The sequence below is a fragment of the Solanum lycopersicum genome, chromosome 4 (assembly GCF_036512215.1).
Source record: "Solanum lycopersicum chromosome 4, SLM_r2.1".
Lineage (NCBI taxonomy): Eukaryota > Viridiplantae > Streptophyta > Magnoliopsida > Solanales > Solanaceae > Solanum > Solanum lycopersicum.
In genome coordinates this window covers 20,731,394-20,749,331 of record NC_090803.1, presented here as the reverse complement: position 1 = coordinate 20,749,331, position 17,938 = coordinate 20,731,394, and the positions used below count along the sequence as shown (strand labels likewise).

General features: G+C 34.8%; 1 long non-coding RNA gene across 1 annotated transcript; it reads left to right on the top strand.

Annotated features, from left to right (window-relative positions):
- The first annotated feature begins 15,171 nt into the window (after positions 1-15,171).
- LOC104646836 (uncharacterized) lies at positions 15,172-17,613 on the top strand. Its single transcript, XR_741020.4, has 2 exons — positions 15,172-15,575; positions 16,963-17,613. It is a non-coding gene; the product is annotated as an uncharacterized lncRNA (long non-coding RNA).
- Positions 17,614-17,938: the final 325 nt, after the last annotated feature.

Here is a 17,938-nt window from a genome sequence, read left to right as displayed (position 1 = left end):
TGTTGTTTGTATTATTAAGATGAGTATATAATTTAAATTTATTATTAAGATAAGTATACAATTTAAATGAATATCAACCATAAACTATGATATAGTACACATGACATGAATCTATAAGGCCATTTGAAAATTACTTGACCTAATTATACTTGACCGGTTCTTTATCTCCAATTATGGAGTGCTTTAATTTATTGACTTTTAACTATAACACAAAAAGATGCTAATTGCTTCACTCTTTTCTTGTTACTTCTTTCTCTTTTGCTTTGAGGATTTTAATGTTGGTTTTCCATCTTTAATTTTAGTAATTACTGTGCAAATGATATTTCAAGAAATTACTCTCTACCTTTCGAGGTAGAAAGAACATTTGCGTACGGTACACTCTACCCTCCTCAAACTCCACCACATCAAAAGAAATATTTAGTGATAGAACATTTTTCTTTTATTGCCACAAAAATAATTAGCGGGTTGTATGTTGAGTTGCGCGGTATTTAATATAAAGTGTTCATTATAAATCCTCATAGAATTTATGTCACGACCCAAAATGAGTCGTGAGTGGCACCCACACTTACCTCCCTAAGTGGGCGAACCAACACATCTAAACCCCAACATATACCAATAATTCAACTATAAATAATATAAATATTGTGGAAGCTCCAAAACTTATTAAGCAACCAATTTAAATATGTTTCTAAAGTATAATACTTATCATCCCAAAATTTTGATAGTCATCACGTCAAGGACATCTATTTTCAAATTACCAAGTCTAAGAGTGTTTAAGAAAATCAAAACAAGCAAAAAGATGGTCCATGTACGAAATTCAAAGACATCTAGACGTGAATGAGAGAATCCAGCACGAGCTATAATTAATAGCTCACCCTAAACTCTGATTTGCTGGAGACTGGCTAGAGCTGAGGGCAAGTCGAAGTAGATGGTACACTTGGTGCACTCCACAAAAGGACAGAGAAGAAAATACAAGTAGGGGTCAGTACAAGGAACACGTACTGAGTAGGTATCATCGACCAACTCAAAATAGAAATAAATATATATTGAATAATAATATAAAATCAACTACAATACTTAACTGGTGGCAAGCAACAAACAAATGAACCATTGATAACAACACCATAATAGGTACACCATCAATCATAACATCAATCACACCTATGAGGATTCATGCCTCCACACCATCCTCATTTGGAAAAATAGGTTCTTTGAGATTGAGTATATTAAGTTACTTCAAGATTCCTTTCCTTTAATGTTATTGTGTCGGAACGTGACACTCAGATTCCATATATCGTGTCGGAATGTGACACTCCGATACCATAATACCATGCCAGGACGTGACACTCCGATTCAATAATATCGTGTCAGAATGTGACATTCCGATCATATTATCTCATTATTTTATTTCACCAAGCTTTCAATAATCAAGGTGTAATTTTAATAGAGAGGGTTCAAGATTAGAAATTCAATAGTCTCATAATTTTAGGCTAACCACAAATCAGACAATCAAAACATACAACCACACAATCAAGTACATATGGGACTTTTCAATATCACTCAATACATATCAATCGCTATTTAGAGTTTATCTATTAAATAGAAATAAACCATAACCTACCTCCACTGAAGAGCAGAAGTCAAGCAAGCTGCTTCTCCATTATTTTCCTTTGCTCAATGCCTCTGAACCTTTTCAATCTATTAAGTATAGATATCCATAATTTGTAAGTTAACGAGTCTATAAACACTCATGTTATTCTATTTCTAGCCTAGACTCAAAAATTCACCAAATTCTATAATCAATTTCCTAAAGTTTAAACCTAAAGACAAGTCTTAATTCCTCCGATTAGCATAACTTTAATGAAACTTAAATTAGATGCACTTAATATTTAATTACCTATCTCAATAAATTAAAAATATAATATATAAGGTGAGAACAAAATATTGATATAATAAAAAAATGACCAGTCAAAAAAACCAGTGGCAGACAGACTACGGAACTTGCAACAACCCATACAAAATCCCTATACAATAGTTGTTGTCCAAATACACATACATATATAATATATATAATTAACCCTCACAAATTTCCCAATCATGATCAATTAAAATTTGTTCCCCTCAAAATCCTAGCCTAAATGTTATGAACAGTGAAAAGAAAAACAATTCAAAGTTTTTGCAATCCCTTATTCCCTCAATCCCACCATATAATATAATAAATAACATACTATCCTTTCTTCAGGTAAAAATTACAAGAGTTAAAGGCTATGGTTATACCTTGACTTTGATTTCCTTTGAGTTCTTATGAAGTTGTTGCGACTTCTTTTATTTTCCTTACTTATATAAATTATTTAATACCCTAATCATTATATACACTTAATTATAAAGTGGTGAAAGTGACCCACTATTAATTTTAATATTACTTTCTTTAATCACTATCTAAATAAATTATTAAAAGTACCCCATGAATTCTATAATTGTAGTCATGAATAGTCCAAACCCAATTAGAACATCGAAAAATATTTTATGAAACCCAAGGCTTTAGCACTCGAAACGACCAAACGGGTCTTTTCAATAGATATCAATTTAACTATCGTTCGTCCTCGAATGATTAAAAGAAAGGTGAGGGCGAGCTAGAGTACCTGAATCGGTAAAAAGATGTGGATATCTTTCATGCATATCAGCCACACTCTCTCAAGTGGACTCTTCAACTGGACGATTCTTCCACTGAACCTTGTAGAAGCAATCTCTTTTGATCTCAATTTGTAGACCCCTCCCTATCTAGAATAGCAGCAGGTTCCTCCTCATAAGACAGATTCTCATCAAGAACAGCTGAATCCCAACGAATAATATAATTTTCATCACCATGGTATTTTTTCAGCATAGACACATGAAATACCGGGTTCACCCCTGACGACCCTGGAGGCAATGTCGATTCATAGGTCACCTCCCCCACGCGCTTTAGAACTTTAAATGTACCAATATACCTCGGACTAAGCTTACCTCGCTTACCAACCGCATCACACCTTTCATGGGTGAAACCTTCAGCAAGACTTGTTCACCCTCCATAAAATCCAAGTCCTTAACCTTTCGATCTGCATATTCCTTCTGCCTACTCTGAGCTGCTAAAAGCTTTTTTTGAATAAATTTCACTTTCTCTAATGATTCCCTCAGAAGATCAGTACCCCAAGGTCTAACCTTAAATGCATCAAACCAACCAATAGGGGACCTATATCTCCTACCATATAATTCCTCAAATGGCACCATATCAATACTCGAGTGATACCAATTGTTGTATGAAAACTCTGCTAAAGGTAAAAATTTATTCCAATGACCACTAAATTCTATCACACATGCACGAAGCATATCCTCCAACACCTGAATCGTTCACTCAGACTGACCATCGGTCTGAGGGTGAAATGCAGTACTAAGATCCAGTATAGTACCTAATTCAACATGTAATGTCCTCTAAAACTTAGAAGTAAATTGCGTACCTCTATCTAATATGATGGAAAGTGGTACACCATGCAATCAAACAATCTCAGAGAGATAGAGTTTGGCTAACTTCTCGGCACTGTAAGTCATCTTAACCGGAATGAAGTGAGCAGACATAGTTAACATGTCAACAATTACCCAAATAGAATCAAACTTACCCAATGTCTTTGGAAGACCAACCACAAACCATTGCAATTCTTTCCCACTTCCATTCACGAATGGGCATTTTCTGAAGTGTCCCTCCAGGTCTCTGGTGTTCATACTTTACCCGCTGACAATTCGGGCAACGGGCAACAAATTCAACAATGTCACACTTTATTCTACTCCACCAATAATGTTTCCTTAGATCATGATACATCTTGGTTGCAGCAGGATGTATAGAATGCCTCGAACTATGAGCCTCTATAAGAATAGTATGAGTAAAATCATCAACACGGGGCACACATACCACTACCTTAATTCTCAAGACGCCTTCCTCATCAATTACTGCCTCTTTACCCTCTCCTCACACTACCATATCTCGAATTTAGCTCAGCTTCTCATCAGCAAACTACTTTCCCTTAATCCTGTTAAGAAAAGAAAATTTTGCCTCCACACAGGCCAAAAATCCTCTTTTCTCTAGTACTTTTAGCCTCATAAAGTCATTAACGAGTGTCTGAACCTCTGTCGCCAATGAGCGTCTAGAAACCTGTAAGTGGGATAAACTACCCATGCTCCCTGCTTTTCTACTTAAAGCATCTTCCACGACATTAGCTTTTCCTAGGTGATATAAAATAGTAATATCATAGTCTTTCAATAGTTACATCCACCTCCTCTGCCTCAAATTCAAATCATTCTGAGTAAAGAGATATTGTAAACTACGATGATCTGTATAAACTTCACATTTGACCCCATATAGATAATGTCTCCATTGCTTTAATGCAAATACAACTGCGGCCAACTTCAAATCATGGGTCATATTGTTACGTTCATGCACTTCCAATTGCCTCAAAGCATAATCAATTACATTCCTCTCCTGCATTAGCACTGCACCCAAACAAGAATAAGATGCATCACAATAAACAATAAAATTCTTACCTTCCACTGGCAAGGAAAGAATTTGTGCAGTAGTCAACAAGGTCTTGAGTTTCTTGAAGATTTCTTCACATTCTGCTTAGTCAAATTTGTCAGCTGGGAAGCAATAGAATAAAATCCCTTGACGAATCCACGATAGTAGCTAGGTAAACCAACAAAGCTCCTTACCTCTGAAACATTAGTAGGTCTTACCCAATTCTTCACTACTTCTATCTTAGAAGGATCCACCTTCACTCCATCCTTAGAAACCACGTGCCCCAAGAAGGACACTGAATCGAGCCAAAACTCACACTTGGAGAATTTCGCGTAAAGACTTTTCTCTCTTAACAACTCTAATACAATTCTCAAATGCTCCTCATGTTCTTTCCTTCTCTTTAAGTATATCAGTATATCATCAATGAATACAATAACAAAGATGTCCAGATATGGCTTAAAATCCCGTTCATCAGGCTCATGAAGGCAGTAGGGGCATTTTTAAGCCCAAAAGACATTACTAAGAAAACATAATTCCCATACCTCGTTTGAAAATCATTCTTTGGCATATTTGTTGCCCATATTTTCAATTGATGATAACCGGATCTCAAATCAATTTTAGAGAAGAAACAAGCACATTGTAACTGATTGAACAAATCATCAATGCGAGGAATGGGATACTTTTTCTTAATAGTTACCTTATTCAGCTGTCTGTAGTCTATGCACATCCAAAAACTTCCATCTTTCTTCTTCACAAATAAAACAGGGGCACCCCAAGGGGATGCACTCAGTCTAATAAAACCTTTACCTAACAACTCTTGAAGTTGGGGCTTTAACTCACTTAAATCACTTGGAGCCATTCTATAAGGAGAAAAGGAAATGGGGCGAGTACCTAACTCCAAGTCAATACAAAAATCAATATCCCTATCCGGTGGCTAACAGGAAGGTCTGCAGGAAACACATCCAGAAACTCACAGACTATCGTAACATACTCAAATGAAGGCACTTTGGAAGTCTCATCCCTGAGATGTTCCAAGAAAGCTAAACAACCCTTACTCACCATCCTCTTAGCACTAAGAAAAGAGATAATACGAACTGGAGTGGAAATATAGTCACCCTCCCACACTAGAGGATCTGTCCTAGGCTTGGCCAATGTCACAGTTTTGACATTACAATCTAAGATTGCAAAATTTGGAGAAAGCCAAGTCATACCCAGAATTACATCAAAATCAATCATCTATTGAATAATCAAATCTACATAAGTATGGCTCCCCACAAAAGTCACAAGGCAAGACCTATGCACCTTCTCAACTATCACAGACTCACCCACAGGAGTAAATACACGAATAGGCATGTCAAGCAAATCAGAATATAAATCAAGACAAGTAGCAAATGAGGAAGATACATATGAAAATGTGGATCCAGGATCAAACAATACAGAAGCCATGCAATCACAGACCAAAAGAGTACCTGTGATAACAATATCAAATGTCTCCGCCTCAGACCTCCCAGGGAAAGCATATCAATGAGCCCTATCACTTGTCTGTCTGTTGCCCCTACCAAGCTGCGCTACAGTAGTTCCAACTTGCCTGCCATCTCGAATGAATTGGTGACCACCATTACCTTGGCCACCAAATCCTCCAGAATGGCGGCCTCTACCATGACCACCTCTACCTCTAACTACTGGGAATTTGTAACTCTGTTTTGGACAATATTTCCTAATATGTCTAGCCTCTCCACATCCATAAAAATTCCTGGAGTGAAGTATATGTCTGTGAAAATGACGAAGTCTGGAGATAACTTCCAAACTCAAAAAAAGGCTGACTGGTCTGCGATAGATCCCCAGCTGAAGCATGCAATGAAGACTGAATAGGAAGGGCTGGGTAACCTCCTGAACTCTACACTCTGGAGTAAGAACCACTAAACTCACCTCCCTTATGGAATTTCTTAAATGTCGACGCCGTGGTGAAGTCATCTGGCTTCACCCCTCTACCTCTATCACAAAATCAACCACTTCCTGAAAGGATTTTTCTAAAGCAGCTACCTGTAAAGCTAGAATCTGCAAATCTGACCTGAATCCTTTCACAAAGCGGCAAAACCGCTCTTGTGAAATGAAACAAACCTGAGTGGCATACATGGATAGTGCACGAAATCGGCCTCATAAGCATCAACAAACATCCTTCTTTACTCTAGGCTCAGAAACTCATCTCTCCTCCTATTCTTCAAAGTCAAGAGTACATACTTCTCCATAAATAAGTTAGAAAATGATGCCTAACTCATAGGTGGTGCCTTTGCTGGTTGACAATCAACATATGACCGCCACCACATTTTGGAATCCCCTTGAAACTGGTAGGTCACAAACTCAACACAGAATCGTTCTACTATGTCCATCTTATGTAGAATCTCATGACAAACAACCAAAAAATCATAGGCATCTTCACATTCAGCACCCTTGAAGACTGGAGGTTTCAACTTTAAGAACCTAATGAAAAGGTCATGATGATCACCACCTGTCATTATAGGTCATGCAGTCAATCGAATAAACGTACCTACTTCCAATGATCCATCCATGCGGGGAGCCACAACAGCTGCATGTTGTACTCCCTGAACCTAAAGTGCTGATGATGAAAACACTGGAGGTGCCTGGTTTTGATCAGATAACCCTCTAAGATAAGTAAGAACCTGATTAATCATCTCTGGGGTAGGCTGGGGTGGTACTTCCTTATCATGAATCTTCTAATTTTCCCTTCTTCACCCTCTCTCACTACCTCATCAGTCGGTGGAATAGTGATTGCTCTATTCCTAGCCGGACTATATGTTTGTCCTCTGCCTCTAGTGGGATTCCTCCCGCAACCTCTACCATGGCCTCTTGCCACTGATCCTCCTCGGGTTACAGCCCCAATGGTTGGCTCATACGCACCCTGTCTTGCCGGTGTTGGTGTTGGTACAGTTGTTGCTCTAGTTCTAACCATCTGCGAAATAGAGTGAGAAGGTCAAATACCAATTTGTATCACCTAGAAACCAAACTGATCCAAGTAATAGAACGAAAAAGAAAAGGAATGAAGTTTTCCTAAAGTCTTATAGCCTCTCGAAGAAAAGTAAAGGTGTCCCCATACCGTTCTGCAAGACTCTACTAGACTTGTCCTTGTGTGATGAGATCGCCGAACCTAACGCTCTGATACCAAATTTGTCACGATCCAGAATGAGTCGTGAGTAGCACCCAAACTTACCTCCCAAGGTGGGAGAAACAACATATCTAAACCCCAACATATACTAATAGTTCAACTATAAATAATATGAATAATGCGGAAGCTCCAAAACTTATTAAGCAACCAATTTAAAAAATTTTCTAAAGTTTAATATTTATCATCCCAAAATCTGATAGTCATCAAGTCAAGGACATCTATTTTCAAATTACCAAGTCTAAAAGTGTTTAAGAAAATCAAAACAAGCAAAAATATGGTCCATGTCCGAAATCAAAGATATCAAGACGTGAATGAGAGAATCCAGCACGAGCAATAATTAATCGCTCACCCTGAACTCTGATGTGCTGGAGACTGGCTAGAGCTGAGGGCGAGTCGAAGTAGATGGTACACTTGCTGCACTCCTCCAAAAAATAGAGAAGAAAATACAAGTAGGGGTCAGTACAAGGAACACGTACTGAGTAGGTATGATCGGCAAACTCAAAATAGAAATCAATATATATTTAATAATAATATAAAATCAACTACAATGCTTAACAAGTGGCAAGAAACAAACACATAAACCATTGACAACAACACCATAATAGGTACACCATCAATCACAACATTAATCACACCTATGAGTACTCATGCCTCCACACCATACTCATTTGAAAAATAGGTTCTTTGAGATTAAATATATTAAGTTACTTCAAGATTTCTTTTCTTTAATGTTATTGTGTCGGAACGTGAAAATCCGATTCCATATATCGTATCGGAACGTGACACTCCAATCCCATAATACCGTGTCGGAACGTGACACTCTGATCCGATAATACCGTGTCAGAACGTGACACTCCGATCCAAATATCTCATTATTTTATTTCATCAAGCCTTCTTTATTCAAGGCGTCATTTTAATAGAGAGGGTTCAAGATTAGAAATTCAAAAGTCTCATAATTTAAGGCCAACCACAAATCAGACAATCAAAACATACAACCACACAATCAAGTACATATGAGACTTTACAATATCACTCAATACATATCAATCGTTATTTAGAGTTTATCTATCAAATAGAAATAAACCATATCCTACCTCCACTTAAGAGCAGAAGCCAAGCAAGCTAGTTCTCCAATATTTTCCTTTCCCCAATGCCTCTGAACCTTTTAAATCTATTAAGTATAGATATCCATAATTTGTAAGTTAACGAGTCTATCAACACTCATATTATTCTATTTCTAGCCTAGACTCAAAAATTCACCAAATTCTATAATCAATTTCCTAAAGCTTTAGCCTAAAGACAAGTCTTAATTCCTCCGATTAGCATAACTTTAATGGAACTTAAATAATTAGATACACTTAATATCTAATTACCTATATCAATATATTAAAAATATAATTTATAAGGTGAGAACAATATATTGATTTAATAAAAATAAAAATAAAAAAAAGAAACGACTGGTCATGAAACCAGTGGTAGACAGACTATGGAACTTGCACAACCCACACAAAATACCTATACAATAGTTGTTGTCCAATTACACACACACACACACACACATACATATATATATATATATATATATATATATATATATATATATATAATTAACCCTCACAAATTGTTGGGTTTTATTTGCCCTGATTTCTTACCATAAATAGGTTTTCATTTTAGGAAAAGGTTTTGAATTGACTATTCTTTTTTGGTAGGAAAAGGTTTAGGACTCTATAAATAGAGGCATGTTCCTTCTAACTTAATTAGCATTCACAATGTAGTTTTAAGGGCTTTGAGAGTTTTGGTTAGAGGGAGAATTTGTGAACCTCTCATGTATTCCGAGTGAATTGGTTGAGGTTGTTTCCCTCTGTATTTTGTACTCTCATGTTTATAGTGGATTGCTAATCTCCTTTATGGACGTAGGTCGATTGACCGAACCACGTTAAATCTTTGTGTCTTTTGGTATATTTCTCGTTGTCTTCTTACTCGTGGTCTTTCGAGGTTTGCTTTGCTAGCTTCCGCGTTTACACCTGCTTATTTACGGTCCTAACAAGTGGTATCAGAGCCAGATTCAATGATGGAGTCAGGTGTAGTGGTTCGATAATCGATGATTGAACCAAGTTAGAAAGAGGTGTTCGTCTTGACGGGTGTAGTTCTAGCCGCAACCTTTTTGACAGTAATGAAGATTTCGTTGAAGAAATTGTTTCAGAGAGGTTCTCTGTGTTGAGACATAAATTTTGTAAAGGAGATTATGGAGAGGAGAAGCAAGTTGTTGAAGATTAAGTAAAGAAGGTGGACAAATTTATTTTGTCAGAAATTCAGGCCAAGGGAGAATATTTGTTGGGTTTTATTTGCCCTGATTTCTTTCCATAAATAGGTTTTCCTTTTAGGAAAAGGTTTTGAATTGACTATTCTTTTTTTGGTAGGAAAAGGTTTAGGACTCTATAAATAGAGGCATGTTCCTTCTAACTTAATTAGCATTCACAATGTAGTTTTAAGGGCTTTGAGAGTTTTGGTTAGAGGGAGAATTTGTGAACCTCTCATGTATTCCGAGTGAATTGGTTGAGGTTGTTTCCCTCTATATTTTGTACTCTCATGTTTATAGTGGATTGCTCATATCCTTTGTGGACGTAGGTCGATTGACCGAACCACGTTAAATCTTTGTGTCTTTTGGTATATTTCTCGTTGTCTTCTTACTCGTGGTCTTTCGAGGTTTGCTTTGCTAGCTTCCGCGTTTACACCTGCTTATTTACGGTCCTAACACAAATTTCCCAATCATGATCAATCAAAATTTGTTCCCCTCAAACTCCTAGCCTAAAAAGTTATGAACAATGAAAAGAAAAACAATTCAAAGTTTTTGCAATCCCTTATTTCCTCAATCCCACCATATAATATAATAAATAACATACTATCCTTTGTTCAGGTAAAAATTACAAGAGTTAAAGGCTATGGTTATACCTTGACTTTGATTTCTTTTGAGTTTTTATGAAGTTGTTGAGACTTCTTTTGTTTTTTCTTTCTTTTACAAATTATTTAATACCCTAATCATTATATATACTTAATTATAAAGTGGTGAAAGTGACCCACTATTAATTTTAATATTACTTTATTTAATCACTATCTAAATAAATTATTAAAAGTACCCCCTAAATTCTATAATTGTAGTCATGAATAGTCCAAACCAAATTAGAACCCATCAAAAAATATTTTATGAAACCCAAGGCTATAGCACTCGAAACGACCAAAAAGGTCGTTACAATTTATTACTATTGTCCCTAAATATAATATAGTAACCATTATAATATTGCTACAAAATCATGTTATTGTTGTTAATTTGTAAATCATCCATTGGATGTTCTGAGATAAATGAAATTTTTCTCGTAGAATGTCACGACCCAAATTGAGTCGTGAGTAGCAACCACATTTAACCTCCTAAGGGGCGAACCAAGGAATCCAAACTCCATCATTTACCAATACTTCAACTAATAACAAAATAATGCGGAAGCTCTAACACTTATAAGAGTAACTAATCAGATAAACTTCTAGAGTTTATTACATATTATCCCTAAAGTCTAAAAACCATCACATCAAGAACATCTAATCTCCAAAAACTAAGTATAGGAGTATCAAATGCACCAAAATACAAGAATAAAATGGTATGTGTCAGAAAATAAAGGACATCATATTATGACTGAGAAAATCCAATACGAGCTTGAATGAATAACTCACATTGGGACCTCATATGCAGGAGATTGACTAGAGCTGAGGGTCATTCAAAGTCGTTGGTACACTCGCTGCACTCCATAAAATGAAAACAAAGAAAAACATAAGTAGGGCTTAGTACAGGGCAACATCAACTGGGTAGGTATCATTGGCCAAACCAAAATAGAATCTAATATACAACGAATAATAGCATGAAGTTAACTATAGCACTTAACAGGTGATAAACAACATGAACCAGTGTCAACAACACTAAAGTAAGTATGTAATAAAAGTCAAGAATACCAAAATCATTCATGAGGACTCATGCCTCCAACTAAACCATTTGGGAAGTTGAGTTCTTTGAGATTGAGTACGTTCCGTTAATTCAATATATTTTTCCTTTAATACTATCGTGTCGGAACGTGATATTCCGATCCAATTATAAAATATTGGAATGTGACACTACGATCCAATTATACCGTGTTGGAATGTGACACTCCGATCCAATTATATCGTGTCGGAACGTGAGACTCCGATCAAATTATACCGTGTCAGAACATGACACTCCGATCCAATAATATCATCAATTTTTCATTTATTATCACCACTTTAAATTCATTTATAATATTTCATCAAGCCTTCTTTATTCAAGACATCACTTCGATAAAGAGGTTCAAGATTATAAGTTTCGCAGTTTCATGATATCATACCAATCACAAAACACACAACCAAGCCACACAACCACACAATTAAGTACATAGAAAAATTCATAATATCACTCAATGCATATCAATCACTAATAAGAGTTCACTATCAAATAGCATAAACCATAACCTACCTCGATCGAAGAGTTAAAGTGCGGCAAACTACTTCTCCAGTGTTTTTCCTTTCCTCAATGCCTAGAATGTTTACAATTTATCAAGTGTGCAATATTCGTAAACAAACTAGTCCGTAAAAGCCATATCTGTATAAACTAAACTCGATAACTCCTCCAAATCTATAGTCAATTTTCTAAAGTTCAAACCTAATGGTAAGTCTCAATTCCTCTCATTATCATAACCTTATTGGTATTCAAGTAATAAAATACACCTTATATTTAATTATCTATCTGAATTTATCAAAATCTTATTCATAATATGATAATAAAATAACAATATGTTAAGATGGAAGCCACTAATTACAAAATCAGTGGCAACCCAATACCCAATTCAACTATGACGTCCAGAACTCATTAACAATCATAGTAAACCTTAGTTGTTCCTCATTAATGGCAGTCCACCTTCCAATAAAACTGAACCTTTAATTATCCAATTCACACCCTTATATAGCCATATTATTTTACTATATAATAACCATATAACAATACAATAGGATAAGCACCATAAATTATAACCACTAACTTGATCCTGAGAAAAAAATAAATAAGTCAAAACAACCATATACTCTTATCCCTAAAATCTATCACATACGGCTTATGATCATTTTATAATGTTCATCATCACGTATTAATTATCCACCCAAGAACTTATTCCAAGAATCATAAAATTTTATAACGTAACCTAAAAAATATAATTTGTTATTTAGCCTTTAAGAATGAAAACTTTCAGCAGTTCTCGATCATTCTCCATATATCAAACAATATATATATAATAAAACGTTTTAATATATCTAGCAAATCTACATATGAACGTAGAGTTTGTTAAAACTACCTGACGTAATGGCCACTTTACTTTGTTCTCGTCTTTCTCCCCCTCTTTTTTTTTCTATAGATTATTTACTACCCTAATTATTAAAAGACAATTATAAAATTAGTAAAAGTGACCTACTATTAAGTTTAATATTATCTTCTTGAACCATCAACTACGAATAGTTCAAAACACCGATTTATAATCTATCGAAAAGTATTTTATCAAATAAAGCTCTAGCACTCAAAACGACTAAATGGGTTGTTACATTAGATATCAATTTACCTATCGTTCATTCTCGAACGATAAAAGTTGCGAGGGTAAGAAAGGGTAGAATAATTAACAAAATGTGTGAATATCTTTTGTGCATATCATGCTCAGCGTCCCAAGGTTTTACCTCAAATGCATCGAACCAACCAATGAGAGAGCTACATCTCCTCTCATATTATGTCTCAAATAGGGTCATATCACTACTCAAGTGATAGTTATTGTTGTCTCTAAAATCAACTAACTGCAAAATATATCATCAATAGTCATCAAAACTAATTGTACACACATATGCAACATGTTCTCAAACAATTGTAACTCTTCATAATAGCTTTTCTAAAAGTTCTAAATAAGGTAGTACATGTAAATAGTGTACTTCACTGTCCCAAACAATATCATTTTTTTCATAACTAAAATGAAAAGTCTATTCAAGGAAACTGCCCTACCAAGAGGACAATCACATAATCGATGCATAACCTAGGTTGAATAACATTAGATACTCTTTCCATAGTGTCTATATCGAACATTTTCATTCATTTGATGTTATCTCCTTGAGTTTTATTCACCAAGAATCAACTAGTCTAGTGTTTATTACATCATACTTGCATTCAATTTATCAGAACATCACATAATTATCACAGCACTGGATTAAAGTCAACACTCTTAATACTAACAAACATCATAACTACAATCTTCATTTACCTTACTCTCAAACTGTCACTCATATAAAAGTATTCTTATCAAATATATGTTCAAACTATGGCTATCTCTCTTTCTATTTAAGAATTTATTGACAGATACGAGTATTAAATCGGGCTAATAACTCTAATTTCAAAACTTTGAGGGAAACTCTTCCTTAGATTCTGTAACAATCAAAAGTAACCAAATTTCTGACTTAAATTATGCACAAGTCCTTCCCAAATACTCAATGCGATCAATCATTCTTTACCTTACAAATTCATATCTTGATAATTTTAAGAAATCCATCTATACTAAATTATTGTTGATCGTCTCTTCATAGATCATACTATATCTTTTGCTAAAATTCAATAGTACTCATTACTGAACTCAAACATCACAAAAGAACTTATTGTCACACTCGTGTTGAACGTAAGTACAGTTTCTAAAGTCTTTTCAATAATTTTTAACCAATATGATAAACATGTGACGCTATTATCATGACCAAAGAAAAACCAATGAAATTATGTGTCTCAGAATCAAATTCTCAACTCTTATGATAATACCTCTTTAGTATTTGCAATCAAAGGAAAATTTTCATGCTCTCACCTATTTGTGAAAGCTGAACATTCCTAAAATTCTATATTATTTTAATTACGACTACAACTCCTTTAGATTCTATTTGAGACCACAACATCTTCTCAAACTTTCCATACAATCACATTATTCATTAAATAATTAAAAAGCACAACATTAGATGCTCACAATTAGTTAGTACCATATAAAACTCGTTTAACCAACAATCCTTATTGTTGACACCCAGTTTCGGACCTCCACAATATACATTAATCGTCGAGCTTATTAAATTTTAAATGATTTGAAATAATTAGTTTTTATAAAGTTCAAAGTAGTTTTCAAGTTTTTACCCTTTTTATAATATATATTTTAGTGATTACTTTGTTAAATTAACTTGTTTAAATTATGATTATAATTTTGAATTTTGATTTGATTATTTCATTTCGTTAAGTTTAAGAAGCTCATTAATTAATTAATATTAATTTGTCTTATTTAAATGCCAGCCGAATTTTCTAAATTAATTCTTTTGGGTCACCCTTTTAATCTTGATGGTAATTGTTTATAAATTTCTAGCTAAATCTCACCCTTTGCTTAACTCCCAGCAACCTGTAGCTTTTTCGTGTTAAGTTTGAATCCTAGTCTGGGGGTATATATTTCATGTTAGTCATGAGGGAGAAAACAGAAGGAAATTTAGAGAGGGAAGTCATAAACATAAAAAAGAGGAGACAGAGGGTTCTGATTTCTTTTTTTCTATAGTTCTCTCTTGCTGTGATACTGCTTAAGGCCTGATAGATTGTTTGTCGAGTGGGAAGAAAGTGAAATTTCTTCCAGCGAAAGTTTGGGTTTGAATTTTTGATCTGCCCAATGACATCGAAGGTCGATTTTGGTGTTGAAGTTGTCATCACTCCGCTGCTCGTCTTATCCCAGTCCAGCTGCCCGAAAGAAGGTAATATACCCCTCCCTTTCATCTCGTTTTCTAGCTTCTTCTCCATCCCTTCATGAACTTTATTTTATGTTGGAAAGTTTGGTTCTATGACTATTCGCCGTTAGTTACTATGAGTATATGGATATCTCTATATCGGGTTGAAGATTTAGGGGTCATGACTAAATGTTATGGCCCTTAAGTTGTTTGGGTTTGAGTTTTTTTTTTCCGTATCGTTCTTTCTGGTATGGGAATTCTTGTTGAATGAAGTACTGATTTTCCCCATCATTTTGGTGTCTCCGTCTAGTTTGTATGTTCGTTTAGTCTGGATATGGGGGTCTCCTTCCGTTTTACTTCAAATTTTGTAATGGGTTAGTTTACTGTCTTATATCTCCTTTTTGTTTCGACTAAAACGTTTTCTGATAGAGGCTGGTTTCGTTTGAGCAGGAGCTCCCATCTCACTTTTTTCTCATCGCGCAAGATTTATAATCGATTATTATTCCTTGTCCCCTTGTCTTGGTTAATGAAGGAAGTTGCATCTGTAGTGATCCTTATTTTGTTCCGGGCTTTATGTTTGGCTCATCGAGATCATGGTCACCGCTCATTACTTGCTTAATGTGATTTTTTTATACAGCCTGAATATTGTCTTTGGTCCGACTTTCTCTTTGTAGATTTGTCACTGAATTACTTTTCTCTTTTCTTAAGCTAAAACTCGTCTCTCTTCTTATTAAACTCAACTTCGTACAGCCAATTCACTGTGAAATTTGGTTATGAGCAAAAATACAAAAATTAAAATTTGTTTAGGCCATTTGACTTTGGTCTTACAACCTGATTGTCTGAGAAGTTTTAACTTATGTCGGCTCCTTCAATTCTATTTTGATTAGCTTTAAGTGTTCATCTCCGTAATGATATGTTTAATTCCTTCCAACTAATGTTTTTCTCTAGTCACATGGCAAGCTCACTGTTTTGCAGAAATGACAAACATACACCTTCCCCACTCTTTATTGAAGTTGTTAGTAGCTTAATTTTGGTATGAAGCTTATGCTTATTTCACTGTGATCTTGTTTATTTGTTTTATCCGTGTTTTGGAAGATTAGTTTTACTCTGTTGGTGTATAGGTTTGTTTGCCTTAACAGTACAAAGCTTTGGTTTATTATTTCTTTGTGATATGTTAATATGTTATTTGTAATGTGTATTGAGGAAGATGGGTCAAATATTTTTTGTTAGATTTAAATTAGTCATCTGCATCTCATCCCACATTTGTTTTAATGTCATCCCTCCCGTGTGTTGAAATATTTCCACCCTTAGATTGTTGACTATTGTTTGACTCCTTTTGTAAGAGTATTCGCCTAAAATCATACAGTTATTATTTGATGTTGATTTTATTTATTGAGGTTTTGAAACTATACAGGATTGTTGTCTTATTGATGGTGAAAGTCTGGAATCTGCCGGATCCCAATTACGTTTTTTAGTGGCCTGGTATTACTGGAATTGTTTGTGTCGGTTAAAATCCCTTCGCGATTTGCTTACTTTTATCACAATATGCCAGCCTAAAGTATGGTAGTCTGTAGCTTTATTTCACTTGTCATTTTCTGATGTTTGATTACGTCTGTTACTCATCGTTTTTTTATTTTGTTTTAATTGCACAAGCAAAATTCGTTTGGGCCCTCTTGGACTCCTTTTGGTCCCTGCATCTCAATAAAGAGTCACAAAGACTGAAAATTTCTTCATTGACTCAGCCAACCGGAAAAGGCGTACAGGTCCCTAAAATCAAGAAACACAGAGTCATTGAAGAATTGAAGTATTGTAGCCAAAAGCTTATATTTTGTATTTATTTTATGTCGTATTTTGTTGGTTTTAGGCTTAAGGCCCATTTAAGTTTCATTTATTTTTATTTTGTTAGTTTAGGATCGGTACAATTGAAGTGGGTCAAAAATCCACAACAAAATGGGTCCAAATAACGGTCCAGGCGGACAGATAACCCGGATTTGGACCCAAACTCTCTCTCTCTTATTTTTACTACTTATCTACTTTTATTTATCACTAGTTTTAAGTTAGAAAACTTCAAATCCCCATCGAATACCATAATGTTTTTGTGACTTAAAGTTAATACTTAAGTTTAAATAATTTAAAAAATAATTCTTCAATTTACAAGTTCTACTAGATAAAAACTAATAATCCATGTCAAACAATTTCTAATGAATTCTCCAAACTCAAAAGTCAAGTTGGACAAAAGTTTAGCCAAATATGTTAGCTGCCGGAAAACTTTATTTTAGCGTATGTTTTAGGTGCCTAATACCTTCCTAAAATATAAATAGGAATCCACGAACCCTTTTAAAGTTTTCAAATGATTTTTCTGTTTAAGTCTTTTGGAAACAATAGTTTTT